Source organism: Camelus ferus, chromosome 3, assembly GCF_009834535.1.
Source record: "Camelus ferus isolate YT-003-E chromosome 3, BCGSAC_Cfer_1.0, whole genome shotgun sequence".
In the NCBI taxonomy this organism is placed as follows: Eukaryota; Metazoa; Chordata; class Mammalia; order Artiodactyla; family Camelidae; genus Camelus; species Camelus ferus.
In genome coordinates this window covers 86,598,505-86,620,766 of record NC_045698.1, presented here as the reverse complement: position 1 = coordinate 86,620,766, position 22,262 = coordinate 86,598,505, and the positions used below count along the sequence as shown (strand labels likewise).

General features: G+C 38.6%; 1 long non-coding RNA gene across 1 annotated transcript in view; it reads left to right on the top strand.

Annotated features, from left to right (window-relative positions):
• LOC116662688 overlaps window positions 1–22,262 on the top strand; it is a 415,082-nt gene that overhangs the window by 337,267 nt on the left and 55,553 nt on the right. The window contains exon 5 of the long non-coding RNA XR_004318685.1: window positions 15,389–15,461. This is a non-coding gene — a long non-coding RNA (uncharacterized LOC116662688). The remainder of the gene's footprint in view (window positions 1–15,388; window positions 15,462–22,262) is intronic.

The window sequence follows — 22,262 nt, the reverse complement described above, 5'->3', positions numbered from 1 at the left end:
CACCGGCCAAAGCACCTTTCTGTTCACTTCTATATCCAAGTGCATAGGAGAATAAAAGCCTACAGGAAGCCATTATTTCCCCCAAATAAGTTGAGATAACAAGAAAATGTATTTATGATGAATGACTGTGTAATCAAACAGCATTGAGACAGTAGCTTGCAACTATATAATCTCTTAGCAGAGGGAAGATTAAATTTCATTCAATCAGATATTCTTAAGAAACACAAAAACATAATTACTAGAGCCATTAAAATTCAGCTAGTCAGAACACATGCTTTTGCGATTAGAACCCTGGGAGAAACTGATTGAAGCATGGAGAGGCAGGGTAGGAACCAGAACTAGTCTCTGGTCTGAAAAGTTCTCCCTTGTTTGCCTAAAATCATAATGTGTGTTCTCAGCCTGCAAAATATACGAAATTCCCAAATAACATCATTTAACCTAATTGAATGCGTTTTTATGTTTCAAACAGTATTTCTTCAAAAGACATGTAACTTGACTGAATGGAATAACTAGATAAGCTTCCCCAAAGCTCTTTACTTTACATTTCTTAGAGCAAAGACCGTATTTTAATAATTTATGTATTTTTAAACACTTAGAAGAGTGCCACCTGGCATATAAGAGTTTCTCAATGATTATTTGTATCATAAATACATATTCTTTTCTTTAAGATTCAGCATTTTTGGACAACTGATGGCTAAGAATAATGAATTTTTTTAAAAGAATATGACAACTATCCTTATCATTTTTAATTAACCTTTGACCAGATTTTTTCACTACAGAGTCACACATACATCTTAATTAAGGGACAAAAAATATAATTAGTGTCTATTATCTTTGTCGGGGGGACAGTTTAAATTCTTGCTGGTTCTTTTCAGTTGACATCTTTTACACGTTTGAAAAGATCTATTTTGATCATTATAAAGAAAATTACTAGGTTGGCTTCAGACCTTAAGTTTGATTCTAAAACAGCAGAAATGCATTGATGAGAGCTGAAGTAAAGCAACTAAAATAAATATTTTTTTTAATTTATTGCAATGAGTGGGATTACCCAGTGGAAAAGTGAGCAAAGATAATAGAAAAGAGAATCGTCCACAGAATGTGAAAATATTAACACATGAACTATCTATCTCCTTATTTCCCTGAAACAAACACAGTCTTGAACAAGGATTTATTGACACTAAACCTGGCCTTAACCTCTCCACTGCTGGGGTAGTGCTCTTCTCACCTCTTTTCTTGTCACATTTTGCCCATTCTCAGGAGCTCTTCTTCTACTGCCCACCTCCTCACGTACATGAAACCTTCGAGGATTGACGCACTCTTTCCAGCTGTTGTTGAAACTCTTGTGTTTTTAAGTTCAAAGCAAAGAATTGGACCTTTGCTTCCATAGCTCGGCTATATATATATATATAGCTGTATTTTAATATCTTGCTTCAGTTTAAGAGAAACAACCTTCTGAACAAGAAGAGTCTTGTTCCTTTTATCTTAAACCACTGAGACTGGCTCCTAATTCGATTTCCTTCACGACCAAATATGTGTGGTTGTGTCCTCCAGAAATACAATGAACAAGAGTCAGTGCATACTTTTAGGGAATTTAAAGTCTGGTGAGGGATTGTGTTTGTGTGTGTGTATGTGTGTGTATTTACATATGTGAATAGAAAGATGTAACAAGTTTCATATTAGGTGCACAAACAAGTTGGTCCTTTTGGCTCTTCAGGTAGTAAACTGAGTAACAGGCATAGACCCAAAAGTTTAAAATCTAGTTCATAATCTGGTATTTATTTTTGAAATGGATTGAGAGGCTTCCTTTTTAAAATTACACACAAGATTATGTTTTTGTTACTTACACAGCATGGTAGGTAATACCACTTTTAAGACTTAAGAGAAAAAATTAAAGAGGGAGAGTATTACACAAATCAAATACTCTAAGAGAGTGGTACATCTTATATCACATAAGCAATATGATTGGGGAAGAGAGCAGGTTCAATGTTTTAAATCTATTTTGCGGCACATGTGTTTGTGTGGCCATATTTATGCAAAACCCATTTATTTCATTCTTTGGGTGCTTAGTTTTTTCTGATACCCTCATAATTTGGGGAAATAAGTGAAGCTGAAAATTAAGTAAACTAATAATCTTTGTTTCCTTTTTTTATATACTACTGTGATACCATTATCTTTTGATACGAAATTTGTTAATTTTTAACAGTCTTTTGTAAGTCAGTGGTAGATGTTTTTTGTCAGGAAAAGGTCAATGCCCTTAGTCTTGTCAATGCAATGAGGTTGACACCACTCTTCCTTTTGAGTATATCATAATTTATGCATCTCCTGGACACCTGTCTGGTTTAGGTGGACATTTTTCCATCTGTACTTGAGCTTTCTGCCATATTAATTTCCAAGCCTAGTATTTAGAGACATTTCCTTTCATTTTTCTGCTACTTTCTCTGATTTTCAAATCCTTGAGTGTTTTTCCCTTTCTGGTGCTAAGCTTCAGTTCCTGAGAGAAAAAGCAGGGATTACTCACTGTGATGGTGCACTGAATGCCAGCAACAGCCAGGACACTTAATTATCTCAAATAGTCATTGCATAGATTCACAAAATCACCCTCTTGTCACATTATTATTACATGATCCCCAAATGAGACCATAATATTTATTTTATTTTTCTTTTTGATATATCTAAAAATAGGGCAGGCAATTTCTAAAGGAGAAATTAAGAGTCTAAAGATTTTAGAAGACAAGTCCTTATTCCCCATTTAGTATTGCTTGGGCAGTTTGTATGTTTGCTTCCTTTCAGTTTATTTTCTTAGCAATCTATGATAAACTCTCCCATATTCATTTTGGTTCTAATTTCTTAAGGTATTTTATTTGATGTTATATATGGTATTGTAGAACTCATCCAAGTATGAACTTTCAGAGCAATTTTCCATAATTTTACCAAAATAGTCCCTACAATCAGAATATAAAACTACACACAGTTTTATTTATTCATTGTACTTAAGGATTTACCAGCTATCTGTAAACTCCAACCCACTACATTATTTATAAATATATATATACTGATTAGTTCTTATAGTTCTAGGATCTGTTCTTCCTTCATTTGCAATTCATTTTTATATAATCAACCTATTTACCATGATCATTTTAATCCTTTTTTAATATAATTGAGAGCCAAGTCTTTAGAAGTAAGAAAGAAAGAAATGGTCTTCTCTTCCCTTTCTTCTCTTACTAACCTGCCAAAAAGGTCTGTATTTAGGATCCTGGAATAATATCTTGTTTTTAATTCCATAAGGATGTTATGCTCAGATTGTTCTTGTCTGATTGCTCCATCTAGCCTTTCACATGTGATAGTAAATTGGTGCTACATCCCCCATTAATGGTCTTCAGATGGATTTGACTCATTTTTTTGACGAGTCTCATTAGGAGACAATCATGCTTTCCTTTGGTAAAAAAGAACCAACCTCATTTTCCAGTTCAGTTCAGAAGCTTTGGCTTTCCCATCCAAAAAGGCTTTCATGGACAAGAGTTTTGTCTGGAATAGCAAACTGTTTCTGCCCAGAGACTATGAAATAGTCATTAAAAGGTACTAGACTTTCAAAGTATATTGAATTACTAATAAATTCACTGACTTGCTGTATTCTTTCTCAGCTCTTACTCACCACTCCCATAGAGAGGGAACAGCAACGTCAAAAGCCCTGATGCTAGAGAAAAAAAAAACTTGGCTGACTCTGGCCAGAGTCCTTCTTAGAATGGGAGGTAATATAAATTCAGTTTTAGGGAAGCTGCTTTTGGAGCAAAGTTAGCCTTCAAAGGGAGAAAAAAGACTCAGCTTCAGAAAGAGAGATGGTATTGCCATTTTCCTTGGTGTTTGACGGATTTTATGCTTTCTGATTCTAATCACTCATGAGGCTCAACTTTGATTATTTCCACTAGATTTAGTGAGACATCTTGCAGTATACCCCTGTTCTCTGAGGACGAGGCTTAGAAGCACCCTACAGCCTTGGTCTTCCAGCCTTGGTCACTTTCTTGGGGGACAACGCAGAAGCCATATGCTGTGCTCAGGATACGCCAAGCACAGTCTCCTCTTAGCCTTCAGAGAAAAATCTCTACCCTTCTCTCATCTCTTCTGTCTTCACTCTCTCCTGAATGTCATCAATCTCGCCCTTCCTACCCTAGGTGACCCTTTTACAAGAGATTAGACTCAAGGGTTTAGGCTTTCTAAACCAAAAAACCAGGAAGAGAATTGACTTCAAGCTATTTCTGCTTTCACCCGGCAACTCTAAGCCATAGAAAGGCAAAAGTCCAACTACCTTTTCTAGAATTGGCAAGGGAGAAATGCCAAGAAAACATTACTATGAATCAATGCACGAGCAAACTCTATCACCTTGATAGTTTAAGTGTATATCTGCTACTTGTAAATGAAAAATTATTGACTAAGGAAAAGATTATTGAAAATAACAAATGGCTGTTATCACCATGTCATTACCAGAGCCAAGTCTGATGAATAAGGTGGTGTTCAAGATGGGTAATTCAGTTTGGGATCCAAAATGAGCTGTAACTATAGAGTAATTAAATTGACATTATTAATGACTTGCAAGCTGGCTTTTAAATCAATTCCAAAGCATGAAAATAACTATAAAGCTACCCAAAACTACTATGATCGACAGCTTTTATTTGCATATAAAATTGCTGGTGATGTACTTCTTTACTTTTCAATAATATCAATATGTCACAATTCATTATTCAACAAATATTTGTTGAATTCCTCTGTGCCAGGAACTGTTCTAGGCACTTAAGGGTACTTTGGTGAATAAAAACAAGCAAATTTTAAAAAATGCTTGCCCATATGAACCTTATATTCTCATGGGTGAAAGCACACAATAAACAAAATAAATAAGTTATATTTGATGTTGCGTTGTGATAAGTGCTATAGAGAAAATTCAGAGAGAGGAGGAGGGTAGGAAGGGTGGAGATAGGGAAAGGAATTCCAAATATGGTGGTCAGAGGATGTCTCACCAAGGTGACGTTTGAGCCAAGGCTTAATAGAGATGTGGGTACATGAAGGAAGAGTGTTTTAGGAAGAGATCAGTAGAAGTGAATGCCTGGCATGTTTAAGATGGCAGACGGGCTAAGTGGTTCATGTCAAGAGGGCGCAAGGCAGAGAATAGCAGGAAATCAGACCTAACAAAGACTGGGTCACAGAGCCCTTAGAGACTGTAGTAGGAACTCTGGCTTTTACTCTCATGATATAGAGGAAGTTATTTGTAGGGTTTGACATCAGATTTATGTATCATCGTGGCTGCTGTGTTGAAGGTAGACTAAAGGACATGAAAATAGACTAAATAGACTAAAGGACGTATGTTGAAAATAGGCTCAAGTAGAAATCAGGGAGACAAATGGGAAGTGTAGTGCAGTAATCCCAGGAAGAGGTGATAGTGTGTCGCACCAGCCTGCAAGCAGGTGTTGTGGGAGAATGGGTTCTTGCCTCGTGCAGAAAAGAATTCAAGAGAAAGGCATGGGAAAGTGAAAGCAAGTTTATTTAGAGAAATACACATTCCATGGACAGAATGGGGTCTGTCTCACTCAGAAGGAAAGACAGCTTAGGAGGTACATACTCCATAGGCATAATATGGGCCATCTCAGAAAGGTGAGAGGGAGAGAAGCCGAGGTGTGGGGTGTTTAGTTTAAAGTAAAAGTAGATGCACATTCTGTAGGCAGAGTGCAGTCCGTCTCAGAAGGCGAGAGATCAAGAGCGATCGCGAGGTGCAGGGCTGTTAGGTTTTATGGGCGCTGTAATTTCGTATGCTGAGGAGTAGGAGGATTAGTCCAGCTACTTTGGAGAAGGGGTGAGGATTTCCAGGAAATGCCCCCCAGCCCAAGTTTTGACCTTTTGTGGTCAGACTAGGAGCTGTCATGGTGCCTATGGGTGTGCCATGAGGCTCAAGGGCTACTGGAAGTCAGATCTTCCACCCTCTTGGTTATAACCAGTTTGTCCTGTCCTCAGTTACCATGTCATTCCTTCAGTGGTTGCGCCCTCCCTCCTTTCCTCCCACTTCACAGTGAGGGTGATGAGAACTGGTCAAACTCAGGATGAAATCAGAAGGTGAAACCCAGCAGAATTTGCTGCCACATTGGATGCAAAATGGGATCAGAGTTAGAGATGGGTAAAAGTACAGGTCAGGCAAGTTGGGGATTTCATTTCTGGATATAGTAAGTTTCCACACTTATTAGACAGTCAAGTAGTACTAGTCTGAAGACCAGGGCTGGGGTAAAAGCTAGAGAAAAAAACATTGGGAGTCATGATTCTAGAGAGAATGTTAAAATTTTGATTTAAGTTCCCATAATTTACATGCTGATTTACAGAATTTTTGTCTGGTAGCAATACAGATAATTTCTGTCCAGTGGAAATTTATGGATTTTTTCCAATCCTATAAGGCATTAACCCGTTTTGTATCTAATCCTGAAGCCTTGTCTTAACATTCTACAATGCCAATCTGACACTTACTGAGTTATCGAAGACTTCACAGGTAGAGACTCAGTCTTCCACAAGACTCCCCTCACTTCAGACATCAGTTGTAGGCTCCAGGGCTCCTAGCCACTCACACTTATGACCAGCTACCTATAAATTTGAAGGCTCCTGTTACCTCCTCATGTGTGATAATTTGCTAGAGACACTCACAAAACACCAGGTAGTGCTACACTTAAAAATTACAGTTTTATTATAAAAGATATAAATCAGGGCCAGCCAAGTAAAGAAGCACACAGGATGTCCCCAGAGCAAAGCTGCCATGTGATGTTTCACCCTCCCAGCATGTCAGTGTGTCTCACTGACCAGTGAAACTCACCCAAGTTTTGGTTTCCAGACTTTTTATTATATAGGCATGATTAATCAAATCATTGACCATGAACCGTCTCCAGCTCCCTTCCTCTCCCTGGAGATCAGGCTATTTATCATCTGCCTCAAAGCACCAACATTCCAGAATGGTCATTCTGGAACTACATTGGGGCACAGCAGGAGTGAACTGCACTAGCATAATCTCTAGTGTGGTCCCAGGGTCTCACCATGAATAACAAAGACTGTCCTATCACTCAGGAGATTCCAAGGGTTAAAAGCTCCCTCTTGGGAACCCAGGACAAAGACCAGACACATTCTTTATTATACAACACATTCCTTTATTAAATTGCTAGTAATTACATAGCTCTTCAAATGTTCTTCAAATTCATTTTAATCTCTTACTGGTCCCCTCATTAATTAATAAGTGCAGTAAAATATTGGACATGTATTCATTATATATTTTCTTGAAAGTCATGATTTTACATTTTTGAAAATTAAACTTGAACGATAGTATTAAATGAGGTAACCAACAGAGTAAATCAAGAAGAAAGAAGGTCCACAGAACAACCCTTAAGGACTCAGAATTAAAGTTTACGATAAAAAGCAAGAATTCATAGGAATGACTAGTGACCAAGAAGGAAACCAGGAAAAGTGTATTCTCCTAGAACCCAAGCAAAAATTGCAGTTCAAGGATAAGGTGGTCAACTGTATCAAATGTGGCTGAAATGTCATCATTGGATTTAGTAACTTAGTGGACACTGGTGACCTTGACAAGAGCACTTTTGAAAATGGTGAGGCCATAACAAACAATGAAGTAATGATTCATGCTGTAATATGGATAAACTTTGAAAACATTATGCTAAGTGAAAGACGTCAGACACAAAAAGATTGCATATTGTAAGTTTCCACTTATATGAAGTATCCAGAAGAGGTAAATATGTAGAGACAGAGCACCAAGCATGGACAGCCAGAAATGGGGAGCAACTTCTTAATGGGTCCAGGGTTTTCTTTGGGGCTGATAAAAATGTTTTTGGAGCTAGATAGAAGGAGTGGTTGTGCACATTCTGAATGTACCAAATAGCACTGAATTGTTCACCTTAAAATGGTTGATTTTATGTTATGCGAATTTTGCCTTAATTAAAAAAAAAATAGGTGGAGAGAAGTTGGGGATAGTATAGGCCACTCTTCTATGAGAGATTTGCTGATGGGAAACAAAAATAGAACTGTAGCTAGAGGAGGATATGGAGTCATGCAAAGATCTAGTTTATATTAAGGGAAGAAGTAAGAACATATTTGATAGCTGATGGAAATGACCCTGTAGAAGGAAAAAAAAAATGGATGATGCAGAAAAAAGAAGGGAGATAATCATTCCATTTCTTATACATTTTGTTTTCATTAAAATGCAAAAAAAAAAACCCCAAAAAACCAAAAACAAAGAAACCATCTTTCAGAATCCACTTACATAATATTAAACCAAATATTTCTGGTGTCTAATCCGAGCTAGGCCACTATCTTGTTCTGTGTCTTCACAAAGTCTCCCAAATCCTCAAACCTAAGTTTTCTCCTCTGTAAAATGAAAGAACTGACTGAGATTATCCCTCAGAATCCTCTCAGTCCCAGAGCTCTATGATTTTTCTGATACTCACTGATTTATTTTATTATAAGATCTAAGAATATCCTTATGAAGTCTTCTCTCCCAACATTCATATCATTGGATTTACTCAAACTTCCTTTTTAAAAAATTCAAAGCTATACTGATTTATAGCAGATTAAATGAACAGAACACACAGGTTGAGCAAAGAATTGAAGACTAGCTAGATGCAATCAGAGACATCTGGGTGGACTTAACACCACAGCTTTAAAACATCTGGGTGACGTTAGTACTCTGGTTCTGGAAATCATACATTCCTAAGTGTGACATTACTTTGGATGAGCAACTTGTATCCTTAAGCTGCAAATGCTTCATTTTGGCAAGAAAACTTGATAACCAGAGGAAAAAGCACAAAAGAAAATAAAAATCAGAACATATCTAGCATGCAATGGTGAGCTATCTTGATACAGAAAACTAAACTCTAATTATGATACGTGATTTATTTAGAGATTACAGATATTTGATAACCCACTCACTCATCAAATTCACTGTGCCTGAACCCAAAACATTACATTTCCCACACTCCTTCTCCTTCACTGTTCCTCTCACCGGTATCCTGGTTCAAACTTAGGAATCAATTTTGACCCTCTTCCTCTTTGGACCCCTTTCCTACATCAGGTCGTTTGTTCAGTCCTGTAAATTTTTATCATCTCCATCTTGTTCCTGGCTCCATTCTCACAGTACCACTGCTCTCCTCCTTGTCACTCTCCAGAATTACTGCTGCCAAACGTTCCCTGGAGCGTGGACTGCTACAAGCCTTTCCCGGCCATTCTGTCTGCTTCCACATTCCATTCATGCTGCTTTGCCAATTAACCCTTTTAGGAAGCAAGACCAACCTTTGTAAGACTGAGCTCAAAACACCCAATAGTGGCCTCCAGTGGGATTCAGACCACAGGCTGTATCTAGCACCAATGCCTTGAGCAGAAAGAAAAGTCTTGAAACATGGCCCCATCTTTATTTCTAGTATTCCCCGGGTAATCACCTTAACCTCTTGCCAGATGAGACTCCTCATATCCCAGCATGATGATGATAATGTTCTTAAAACATATTCTTGTCTTGCCTTTTTCATATATCAATATATTTACCTATTCAAGCAGAAGCATCTTTAGTCACAGAGAGGATTTGGATAACTACAGCAGAAATGGAAAGAGAAGCTCTGTTCAGTTTTGACTTCAAAGCTGGGTCAGAAGGACACAAAGTGTGGAGACCTTAGAGCCAGAGGTCTGGCAAGTCCTTGGGTCACCTTGGCACATGGGACCAGCATGAGATCACCCTCTCTACTCAAGTTCCCCTCTCCTCACATGGGGAATGAAACTTCACCAAGAGCCTTGCTTCAGGGGAGGCCCTATAAGTTGGCAAGTAAGATTGACAATGGCAGCTCTAGAAATAAAAGGTAGAAAAATTGCCTTTTAAGGAGATGGGTTTGTTACCTGTGGGTGTGTGGCTTTACTTCATGGAATCTGTCCTCCAGAATCTCTTCTAAACTCCCTATACTTCACCACTGCTTTTGGAGCATTTTGACTTTTTAAAAGGCATTTGGTAAGGTAATGAAGGCAGTGATGTTGTCAGTGTTGTACACAGAGAACTCAATGGTATTCTCCTTGGACAGCCATATAATCAGTTGTGTTTCTAGACTTTGTCCTTGAATGAAAGGAAATGGCAGACTTTGTACTGGGTACTAACATCAGTATGTAATTTTGTGTTTTATTGGTTAACACAGATTTTTAAACTAGCAAGAAAAATGAACTCTTCTGGATGAAAGGCTGAGATTTAATAGATATTAATTGTTGGAATTATTTTTTAAAGTTGTTAGTCTTTTTAGTCAAACTGCTTAACTCCTCAATTGTCCAAACAGATAAAATAAGTTGAGGAGGTGGTGGTGGGGTAGTGAGACAACCATCCACAACACAAGGAAAATAAGTTTATTATTTATAAAATACTTCCCATTTAAGTATTTTTGCACTGTTAGTCAAATCAGTGTTTTTTTAAATAGCAAAAGAAAATAGATAAAAAGCTACAAAAGTCAATGGTATTAGGCAAATTAGCTTTACTCCTTTTGGCCTGTACTAGTAATTCAAGACAACTGACCTAATCCAAGTTGGAAAAAAATAATTAAAAATTTAAAACACTGAGGCTTAAATTATGCTCATAACTCCTCACACCAACATAATACTTATTACTACATGAAAGTTTTTAAATAGTTTTGATCCTCAAAGGAACTCTGAGAATTAACAACTTCTCGATTAAGTTGAGAGCAGGCGGGAGGAAGTAGGGTCCCTCTGAAGGGGAGAAGCTCATGAACAAATTCCTCCCAGTCTGTTCCTGGCTATGAATGATTGGATTTACTTCTCTAGAAGGCTTAATTAATCAAAGAATATCTTTCTTTTCATTACTGTTATATTGAGAGCCAAGAAGACGACAAACTTTAAGAGAAATGTTTTTCAAGAGATTTTTATTTTCCATGTAATCTGGCAAATGGTACAGTATCTACAAGAATTACTGACCATGTCAAGTCTGCTGATGGCTAACCTGACAGGCAGCATCATTCAGGATCATTTGCTGGTGGGTTTTTTTTTTTTTTCTTAGTTCGAAATTGTGGTGATAAGATGGATAAGGTCATTTAAAGATGGTGACATGTGGTATCCGCTAACAAATGCTGGGTCGTATTTAAAACATGCTGAGAGCAGCACAGAGGCAGGGACAAAATGTTCGGAGCTTTTCAAGCCTAATGTCTCTTTCACTGTATAGATTTCCATCAACTGGTTCTATTAGGTAAATTACATCTGACCTTTATATCTCAGTAAAGGTAAATGTAATTTAAGAGTTTATGAGAAAGGGAGTAGAGAAAATGGAAAAAGTCCACTGTGCGGAGCAGGAATTGTGAAATAATGATACAGAAGTCTCCAAATAAATGTCCCCTGTATGTAGTTCTGATCAGTTCCACTGGAACAGCCCAAAAAAGTAACTGTTTTGTTCTTTGCTGTTTTGCTTGTTTTTTCCCTCTTTAAAGTAAATCTCAGAGTTGCAACCTAATTCTTTTCTTTGGTCCAAGTTGTCTTGGGAATCGTCACTTTTTCTATTCAGTATGTATCGATAAGCGCACACAGGACAGCAGAGGTGCAATGCAATAGTTGTTCTCCTAGGCTGCAGCCTAGATGTCCGTACAAGCTTTAGGAGGAAGGTCTCCTGTGTTTTTCAAGGGCCTCGAAAATATTCATAGATTTTCTATATGTTTCCACTTTTAAGAATTTACCCAAATGGTGTAAGAGATGTACACACTGATTGCTATAAAGCACTTGTTATAACAATTTGAAACAGTTAATGTTCCATAACAAGACGATAGTTAAATTATGATATAACTTTACAGTGGAATAAATGCAGCCATTACAATCAGGTTTTCCAGAATGCTCTCACTTTTAAACAAGATATATATCTGGATTGAGAGAGAGAAAGAGTAAGAGATATTCTCCAGAAAGTTAAGGTCTAGGTGAATGATAGGATTGTGGGTGATTTTCTAAACAATTGAAAACAAATATGTATTATTGTACTTCACATAAAAGTAGTATTTTTAAAATTACCCTTAGAGAATATACAGTGGAATGAATAATGATCAAGATAATTGTGAACTGAAGAAGCAAATACCGAATAGTACATACAGTATAATTATATTTTCATAAAATTATATACATGCTTTAATATGAAAAGAGAATAAAGACCAAAAAGAAACAGAATGTAAACAGTGTCTGGGTTAAATAATTATTGGTAATATTTATTACTTTATATTTTTCTGTATTTTCTAAAATTCCTAGGGCTAATGTTTATAAAATTAATATGTACATATAGAAAAAAACATACAAAAAACTTCTTTTATAAGCATTTCTATGTTTTATACATTTGGTCCTTACTCCATAACTCTAAACAGTGGGCGTGCTCACACCTCTTGTGGAGTCCACCTCCCAGTATGACCCCCAGTGATCTTCACTTCCTGATATTCACACTCTTCTGAGGTCCTCTGTTAGAAAGAGTAGCCTATGTGACCAAGGGGGTATTGCAAAAGTGACAATGTGTGACTTCTGGGACTAGGTAATAATTGGCTTCTTAGACCACTCACTCTGCAGGAAGCAGCTATGGTGTCATGAGGGTGCTAAAGCAGCCTTTTAGAGAGAAACCGAGGCATCCTGCCATCTGCAGGCATGGTGCGCCTTATTGGGGGTGGATTTTACAGCCCCTTCATGACTATACCATGAGAAACTGAGTCAGAACTCCCCAGCCAAGCCACCCCAAATTCCTTATGCACAGAGTTAACTAGTGTTTATTGTTTTAAGCTGCAAAGTTATGGAGTAATTTGTTATGTAGCAGTCAATAGCAAATGCACCTCTCTTTCTTAATTTATGAATTTTGAACATTTTCTATGAATATTCTGTAACAGATGAGAATTAGCTCCCTCTCCCGTCCTCCATTTGCAATCCCTTCCTCCTCTTTTCCCCAATTTTTGGTAATTGTATCATTTAGTGAGTGAGGTGATTCTATCCATTATAGTTGAGAATATAAATGATACGCCTAAAGCCCTACATCTTTTTCCGTCAACTTTAAATGACACCTCTTAATCTCAATGTACAATACGAGGCTCTGTGACTCCACCCCACTCTCCTCTCCTCCCTCATTCCCATCTGCTATCTTCTGCCAGCTCTGCTTTTGCTTTAAGATCATAAAACCTGGTTGTATTTACCCTCCGTTCCATGTCCAAGTGATGTCTTGATGCCCTATCTATAAGTTGATGCTGATATTTGAAGACATAAGTAGCATTATGACAATGTAAACATCTTTTTCTCCAGAACAGCCATGTTGTATGGTAGGATTACATTTCCACTTCGATCAGTCCCACGTGATGAATCCTAGGGGGCCTGAAGGAACATGTTTCTGTGATCAAATATTCTTTTTTTTTTTTTTTTTAGATTCCATCAGTATCTCAAAATCATGTTGTATCTCAGTTTGCTTCACATTTGGCAATGTCTTTCCTTTCCAACTTTTCCCTCATATGAGTACTTTTATATATGCTCTACATTTCTTTTTCAATATGATCTTTCAGTTTTTTACTGCAATTGAGTGAATCCATTCCATTCTTCCTAATGTCATTTTTGGAGTCCACTATATGCTGTATTAGTTAGGACTCATTGCTTGCATTCTGACATTTCTTTCCCTTGTACTCTTAGGTTAATTCCACCATTTCTTTTATTTCATGTCTTCCTATTATTTGTTTTTCTTCCCCGTCATTTCTCTAAAGCATACTGTCAAATATGTTTTTCAGGTTGGCCATATAAGAAGAAACTTTCCATGACCTTGCCTGCAGTGTCTTCATTTATACCTCATGCTAGATCAAAATGTTGTTAGAAACATATCTCTAGGTTTAAAAACCTTTTCTCTCAGACTTTTAAAGTTATTGTCTTATAGACTCATTGTTATGAAAGAGAAATCTGACACCAGTCTGTTTGGTGTCAAACTTCACAGGACTTTTTCTCCTCTGGAAGCTTTGAGAGTCCTGTCAGTATATTTGCTTTACTGAAATTTCATGGCTCGATGTTGAGATCATTTGGCCACACTTGAATTCCTTTGAAATGAAGGCTCTTGTCCTTTCTCAACTATAGGAAATTTTCTTCCACCATTATTTGACAATTCTCTCCTGGTCTTTTTCCATATTGTCTCATAATCAAATATTGAAACTTCTTAAATTATAGAAGTCTCACCTTTTCTTTCATGTTTTCTTAATTTTTTATTTTGCTACATATTTTCTTCCCTCAACTCTATCTTCTGTCATTTTCATATATATAATTTTTAGTTTTCCCAAACTTTGATTTGCTATTACATTTAATTTGTATTGTATTTAATGAGGTATGAAGATGACAAGCTAATTACATCACTGTACAAGGTACATCTTCAAATTGAAAATCAGAAATCAGTCTTCACTGGCCATTCTCTGCCCTGAGGTATCTCTCTCTTGGCACTCCACATCAGGTGTCTTTCTCAAGACATTGAAATAAGACAGAGATTGTGTGGTGGGTCACATAATAAAGACCAGGAACACTTTGTATAGGGAATAACCAGGTTTCCTCAGGATAGCAAGAGACTGCGAGTGGGAGTACAACCTATGAACTGTTTTTCCCAATCTTCTCTTCCCCAAGTCCAGTCTCCCCATTCTCCTCTTTCCCTCAGAACCTGCCAGAAGAAAGCTAAAAATTTCCCTTTACTTAACTATGCAGAGCAATTTACATGCCCTTGTTCCAACCTTCTCATCCAGGACCATTCTCTTAGCCTTTTATAATGTTTTACAACCTTTTATAACCACAACATACATCTCTCATTTATTCAGCCATTCAACAATCCTTAACACCCAAGTGCTCAATGTGTCCAGGTGCTCTTGTTCTGGGAGCCAAAGATTCAGCAGTAAAACAGATAAAAATACCTCCCCTCGCAGAGCTTAGCTCCAGTGGGAGAAACAGACTGTGTAAAAGAAACGGAATGTGGAGAAAAATGGAGCAGGGAACAGAGAGGAAGGAAGGGTTTGCAATTTTTAATAGAGGGATCAAGGAAAACCTCAGTGAAGAAGGGACCATCAAGTAAAGGGACCAAGGATATCAAGCCAGATGATTCAGCTTTACGTTTTCTGCTTCTGTCTACCTGGTTCACTTTGGTCTAATTTGAACAGGTCCTTTCAGGAAGATTCAGGAGTATTTAGTGATCAGAAGTTCTTGAGGCAGTAATCAGAATCAGCAGGAGACAGCTGGCCCCTCCCAGGCCCTCTGGTACTTGGGGATAGCAAATCAAGTGAGATCTCTGTAGAAGAGGCGGGAACTGTAATGTTTTCACGACCAACATGACCTGCTATGAGGCTCTCTTGTCCTCTCTTTCTAGTGCTTTCATTGAACTGGAGCAACCAGCCTCTTGGCCTTCTTTCGAGAAATGCTAATATGAGCCAGATTTTCAGGTAAGCAAAAAATAAAAACAACAGAAAGCCAACTATACTTTCTTTCATGTTAAGTCATAGAAAAGAGCCATGTATGTGAATATAAACTGAACATAAGGGTCAAAGTTAGGGGATTCTTTTCAGTGTATTTTTTCATTCCACATGAAGGGTGAACTCTAACGTAAACTATGGACTTTGGATGATAATGATGTGTCAGTATAGGTTCATTATGTGTAGCACATGTACCACTCTGGTGCAGGGATATTGATAATGGAGACGACCATGCATGTTTTGGAGGCAGGGGCTCTATGGGAAGTTGCTGTACTTTACTCTCAATTTTGTGAACCCTAAACTGCCTTTAAAAAGGAAAATTTTGAATTAAAAATAATTAAATGGAGAAAGGTCCATTCAATCAGTCTTCTGAATATGCTAAATTCTAAATTGCAGAAAAAAAGGTCCTTTTTAAGGCTATTAATTTGAAGAAGTCCTGCAAGGTTGCCTTCCTCAAGTTGAAAACTCCTGTTTTCCACTACAGGAATCTGATGTAGAACATGGCCTGATTCACCTGCTCCACAAGGATACAGTGTCTGTCTTGCTTTTGGCACTTACCATTTTCAACAGGATTCACACACCTAGTTACCTACGTTCCCAACAAGGCTGTGAAATCCTCTCAGACAGGGACCAAATCTTAGCCTTCAAACAGTGCCCAGCAGCTAACTGGTTCTTAATGTATGCTGACCACATAGTGTATATCTGTTACTCAACCAAACTTGGTTCCGCTCTCCCACGGGCAGTAAAGTCAATCTACTGACACTAGATTGTGGTGTTAGAAAGTGCAAAATTTATTACAGGAGAACAGGTGGCTCATGCTCAAAAACCCCGAATTCCCTGAAGAGTTTCAGCAAAGCATTTTTAAAGACAAAGTGAGGGAGGGGTGTACCAGGGTGTGTGATCAGCTCGTGCACAATTCTGATTGGGTGATGATGAAGTAACAGGAAGGTGTTACAAGGGTTAACATTATCCATCCTTAGACACCAGTAGGTCTGGGAGCTATATGTTCATGATCATCAAGCAGTTAATTTCTTCCTTTTGGTGGGGGTTTTAGCATCTGTAAAACAACCCAGGAAATGTGTATCAGATGCTATTATCTGGGTGCTTCAGAGAGGAGCTACATACAGCAAAGGATATGGGAGAGAGGTCTGTCCTGGGAAGGCCCCATGGAGTCTTGCTTGGTTACATAACCCACTGGACTCACTGTAAGAGCAGAAGTATCAGTTGGCTGTTACTGAGCACCATCTATTCTAGGCAGCTGGCATCATTAGCTGTAATCTTCATAGCAACCAGAAAAGTTAGGACCTGTGCCAGTTTTACAGATGACAAAACTGAGGCTTGGAGGATTTGAGTAAATAGTCTAAGTGTGTACAACTAGCCAACATGGAGAATCTAGGATCCTGCCCCTGGCATGTGTGACCCCAAACCATAATTTTGATTATGCCCCCTGCATTCATTAAAGATAAACAGATGAGACATCTCAGAAGAAACAAGGAGAAGGGAGGCCATTGTCTCTGATGACTGCAGCCAGTCTGAAAGAACACACTTGGAACACAGCACACAGAAATGAAGGACTCCCCCGCCACTACAGCTGTCCCTTTGCATACTTGGACCCATCATAGGTGCAGTGGTCACTACCCTTTCATCCCTATTCTAGCCACATTTCGAAACTGAAGTAGAATGGGGTTAGATGACTTCCCATAATAGGACCCACAATCTCTTACTATTAGCGCATGTGAAAGGCCCTATTCTTTCCCTGTTTCCCTTTTAGAGAAAAAAAAAATTAATGGCAAGCAAACCACACCCGAGACTAATGAGAAGAATGAATAAAGGAAATATTTTGCCATTTTGCAGGCCCTCGTGCTCTCGTATTTATAGACATCTTACCAAGAGAACGTGTCTTGCAGAACATGTCACAGCCAAGGACGTTGAATTTTCAGTAACTCTTGGCTGCTTCTAGCTGTGCTTTGAGTTTAACCAGAGCAGTGCTGACGTGTGGTTTCCCTTACTTTGTTCAGGCTCTGGTGTGTTATCTCTCAGCAAGCGGAACGATCTGATGGTTTATTTGGCGTGAGGTGCACGAAGGGCCCGAGTTACGTAAGGCTATTAAATCAGAACCTGCCTAGACGTCTTCAGAGGCTGTTAGCCTCGTTCACTCTGGGCAAATACAATTAAGGTCCTGGCTATTATTTACAGCAAATACCAGTGAAAATAACCTCCAGTTCCTGGGTTTATTAACAGCAATGCTGAGGGGAAGGAGGAGGATCAGTGGGGAACGTGTTCAGCGTTGCAGCTTGCGCTGATTAAAGCCTCCTTGTCATATTCCATATCGCTGTGCTGTAGTTATAGCAAATGTTCCTTGTAATGCATTTTCAAGTACAAAAATTGCTTCAGAAAAGAGCATTTAGAAAACTAATTCTATTGAAACCAATGAAGTGTTGACACATTGCCTGATGCAGATTTGTTGAAAGAGGCTTGTTTTAAGTTAGAAAAGCACAGTCCTGGAGGCAAAAATCAGTGACTTCTCAGTCTAGTGAGTGAGAGAACAGTGAAGCAGTGTGCTCGGCCGGCACCCCTCATTAATCCTTTCCCGTAATTCTACCCTGCTCACCTTCTCCCTTGCCTGACTCTATAGAATTTCAAACCCGCTGCCAGCCCAGGAACTTGCTCAGAAACCATTCATTACTCAGGCAGGGCATTTATAATGTTTGCTGATGTGTCGGTGAATAGAACACAGTGTAAATTTGGACTAAAGTGGGCTCTTTTTTTTGTCACGTCAATGGCTCCTGTACCATGTGTTCCATCAGTGTTCAAAATCCTGGGAGGGTTTGACATCCTCATCTTTCTGAGAGTCACGTTTCACCGTGCCCAACCCCAGGAAGAAAAAAGGATGGAGGCTGTTTGCAGCTGAAAACAGAGATACAGCATTAAGTAAAAAGTTTATTATTTACCTCAAACTAGGCTATTTGGTTTCCACAGGAAACCTGGGCCTGCAGACCCCGGTAAAATCAAACATAAAAGTAGTCATCCCTCGCATTCTAAACAGACCCTTGTGTAACCAAGTTAAGCAGTTTGGTGATGAGAGAAGGCGAGTGAATTAAGGGAGTGGTCAGTGAAGAAAGATGGTCCGGTTTTCACATGATAAGCTGTGTCAGGGGAGACACTCACCCAGCCATTGTCAGGTGGTAACTGCATGTCCCAACGCTGCTTTCCCCAGGAAGGTATTTAGGGATCTCTACAAACTAACATGTGGAAACAAGGTTGCTAGCGGAGAAGAGGGTGGAGGCGCACTTTCTCTGGGTCACTTGGGTGATGGATTCATCAGATCTGCTCTGGTTATTTATAGTCATAGTCATCTGTCTGGAAACCCGATTGAGTAACTCATTTTCAAATTCTGTGCCTACTATAACCTAGACAGTAAACACACTCTAGATTTTTTTTTTCCAATTGAGGTGAAATTTACATATCATAAAATGAATCATGCAGTAGCATATATTACATGCACAGTGGTGTGCAACCACCACCTCTATCTAGTACCAAAGCGTTTCATCACCCGCAAGAAAATCTCACACCCATCGATCAGTTATTCCCCATTCCTGCCTCTCCCTAATCTCTGGTAACCAACAATCTGCATTCTGTCTCTAAATATTCTGGGTATTTCTTTTAAAATGAATCACATGTGACTTTTTGTGCCTGGCTCCTTTCACTTAGCATAACGGTGTCAAGTTTTGTCCACCTTGTAGAATTCCTTTTTATGGCTGAATAATGTTTTGTAATATGGATATACCACAGTTTGCTTATCCACTCATCAGTTACTGGATATTTGGGTTGTTTTGACCCTGTGGCTATCATAAATAGTGCTGCTATACGTGTGTGTGCTTGTCTTTGTCTGACTACCTGTTTTCAGTTCTTTGGGGTACATACTTAGGGGTGGAATTGCTTGGTCCTATGGTAGTTCTATGTTTAACATTTTGAGGAATCACCAAACTATTTTTCAGAGCACTGATTCATTTTACATTCCCTTCAACAATGTACGTAGATTCTGATTTCCCAACATTCTTGCCAATACTTGCTATATTTTTTTCTTTTTATTATACTCATCCTGGTGGATATGAAGTGGTACCTCAGTAGGATTTTGATTTTCATTTGCCTGATGACTAATAATGGTGGACATCTTTTCATGTACTTGTTGACCGTTTGTTTATCTTATTTGGAAAAAATAATTATTCATTTTTTAAATCTTCATTCGTTTTGTATCCAACTCCTTTAAGAAAGCCCAGAGGTACATATTAATGTTCCATGTTACAAATACGGAACCTAAGGCCTAAAAATCCTAAGGAACTTGTGTGAAGTGATACAGCTAGTAAGTGGCAGTGCCAGAATTCCAGCCCTGATCTGTCTCCTTCCAGAGTCGGAGCCTTAACCACCATCCATACTACCCCAGTCAACAGTCTCTCCCAGAATCTCAGCCCTGGAGCAGAACTTTGAGACCATTGAGTCCAACTAATTGATTTCTCACGTGCAAAAGTGTTGTGAGTTCTCATTATTTACGTACTTCTCAGTATTAGTCAGGGCTCTCCAGAGAAACAGAATCAACAAGATGTGTATAAAGAGAGAGAGAGATTTATTGTAAGAAATTGGCTCCTATGATTGTGGAAGCTTGGCAAGTCCAAACTGATAGAACAGGCCAACAGGCTGGAGACTAGGGAAGAGTTACAGTTTGAATTCAAAGGCTGTCTGCTGGCAGGATTCTTTCTTACTCAGGGATGTCAGTTTTTGTTCTATTAAGGCCTTCAACTGATTGAATGAGGCTCACATTTTGGAGGGCTTTCTGCTTTACTAAGGTCTAGTGATTTAAATTTTAAGCTCACTCAAAAAACACTTTCAGAGAAACATCCTGATTAATGTTTAACCAAATATCTGGACACTGTGGCCAAGCCAAGTTGTTACAGAAAATCACACTTCCCTTCTATACTGTCATCCACATGTTCAGAGTTGCCCAAGCTCTGATTTCCCTGAAGTGAAGGAAGTGTTCCTTAACTAGCATCACAGGTGTGCAGACTATATTTCCCTCACCTCTTTGTTCACTCAGTAGCTACTGATGGAGCAGCATCTCTTAGGTGACTTTTGGTTGGACAGTGAACATTTTACTCGTGAACCTAACCATCTAAGCTGTGTTACAGGGCTCCCAGTTTCTCATGTGAGTCCACGCAGTGGTCTGACCAATGAAGCCCTCTCAGATTGCCTCTGAGGCAGAGGCACATGCTTTGGTTAATTGGAGTGGTCAGGTCTCAGTTTGAGAGAGACATGTTTTCTTGGCCCACAGTTTAGAATTTCATGCTGATCTGGTTGACACAGTTCAGATCAGTTTGACCCACCGCTGCAGTAGTTACCCTTTGATCTGGAGTCTAGTTTGTAATGTGACCCATTCAGATGGCTTTCCTATAATAGTCAAGCAAGACAAAACCAAATCATCCCATTTATCTTAATGGGCTTTTTTTCCCCTCTTTTTTCTTTCTTTTTCTTTCTTCTTTTTAAAAATTTTTTTAGATGTGAGGCCTTGCCGATCTTTTGTTAAAAAGAAAAAGGATATCTGTGTATCTGGTGGGCTTTGAAATACCATCTGGTATTTAATGTTATTGTCCTCTGTTCTCCCAGTGGTGTGCTGAATCATATCTTAAAAGTTCAACAGCCATTCAGTGGGTTGCCATTCAATATACCGTGTCATTATCAAAGATTTGGATTTACAAAATGTTACCTGGAAACAAAGCCCACTTAACACGCTGTTATCCCTGAGGCCACTGCCTGAGATGGGTCTTATAGTGTGAAGTCTGTTTGTCTGACATTTGTCACTGCCCTTTGGGTACCCGGGAGACCTTGTAACCCTGAAAATTGCTGGTTGGATTATGTAATTTTGTGTGACAAAAGAAACATGACAGCATTCTTACACTAATATATCAGTCTGGGTATGCATCTTGTCTTTTATAAACCCCCATATATTGGCAGTGAATGTGTGAGCAGTTAAGCTTTATTTTAATGATTAAATACATGCCAAGAAAGTTGAACTGTCATGAGTACTTTCTAAGTATTAAGTGAAGGAGGAAAATCCATCAGTGAAATAAACCCTGTGATGCATTGTTTCAGGAAAAAAAAAAAAACTTTATAACAGAATACTCATTCCAGAATGGATCTGTTTGGCAGGTAAAAATACTTGGTAAAAGGAACACACACTTGTATTTAGTACAATTTCACAAGCTTAAGCAGCATCATTAAATGCCTGGACGCAACTTGTGCTGACTCCTTGTAGAATAACAATGTGGCTTTCTCTTTTCACTTAATAATGATCAGGATTACTTGTATGAAACACAGCAGCAGAGTGCTTTATGCAATAGTCATAAACAACCTCTCCTAAAATGCATTTTTGCTTTTATACCTCAGTGAACAGCTCTGTTTGAGTAAATGATCCATCCTTGAATTGTGTATACAGAGAGAAGATCAGCATTGGATTGTTGTTTTAATAAACTGGAAGGCTGCCAACGTTCTCTGGGAAGAGGACAAAGACATTAATGCTAGCATGCAATCTAGCCCGTGTTTGGATTTAAGACGGAATTTAATCTTCTTGCCTCCTTTCCCATTCTCCCTCCCCCTTTCCAGTCCTTTCTTCCCTTGATACACAGTCCCTTTCATGGAGTTAATTCAAGCTATCCTAAACAGCATGAACTAATAAAGGATGGCATTTTTAAAAAGAGGAGGCATTCACAAATGTTGAAA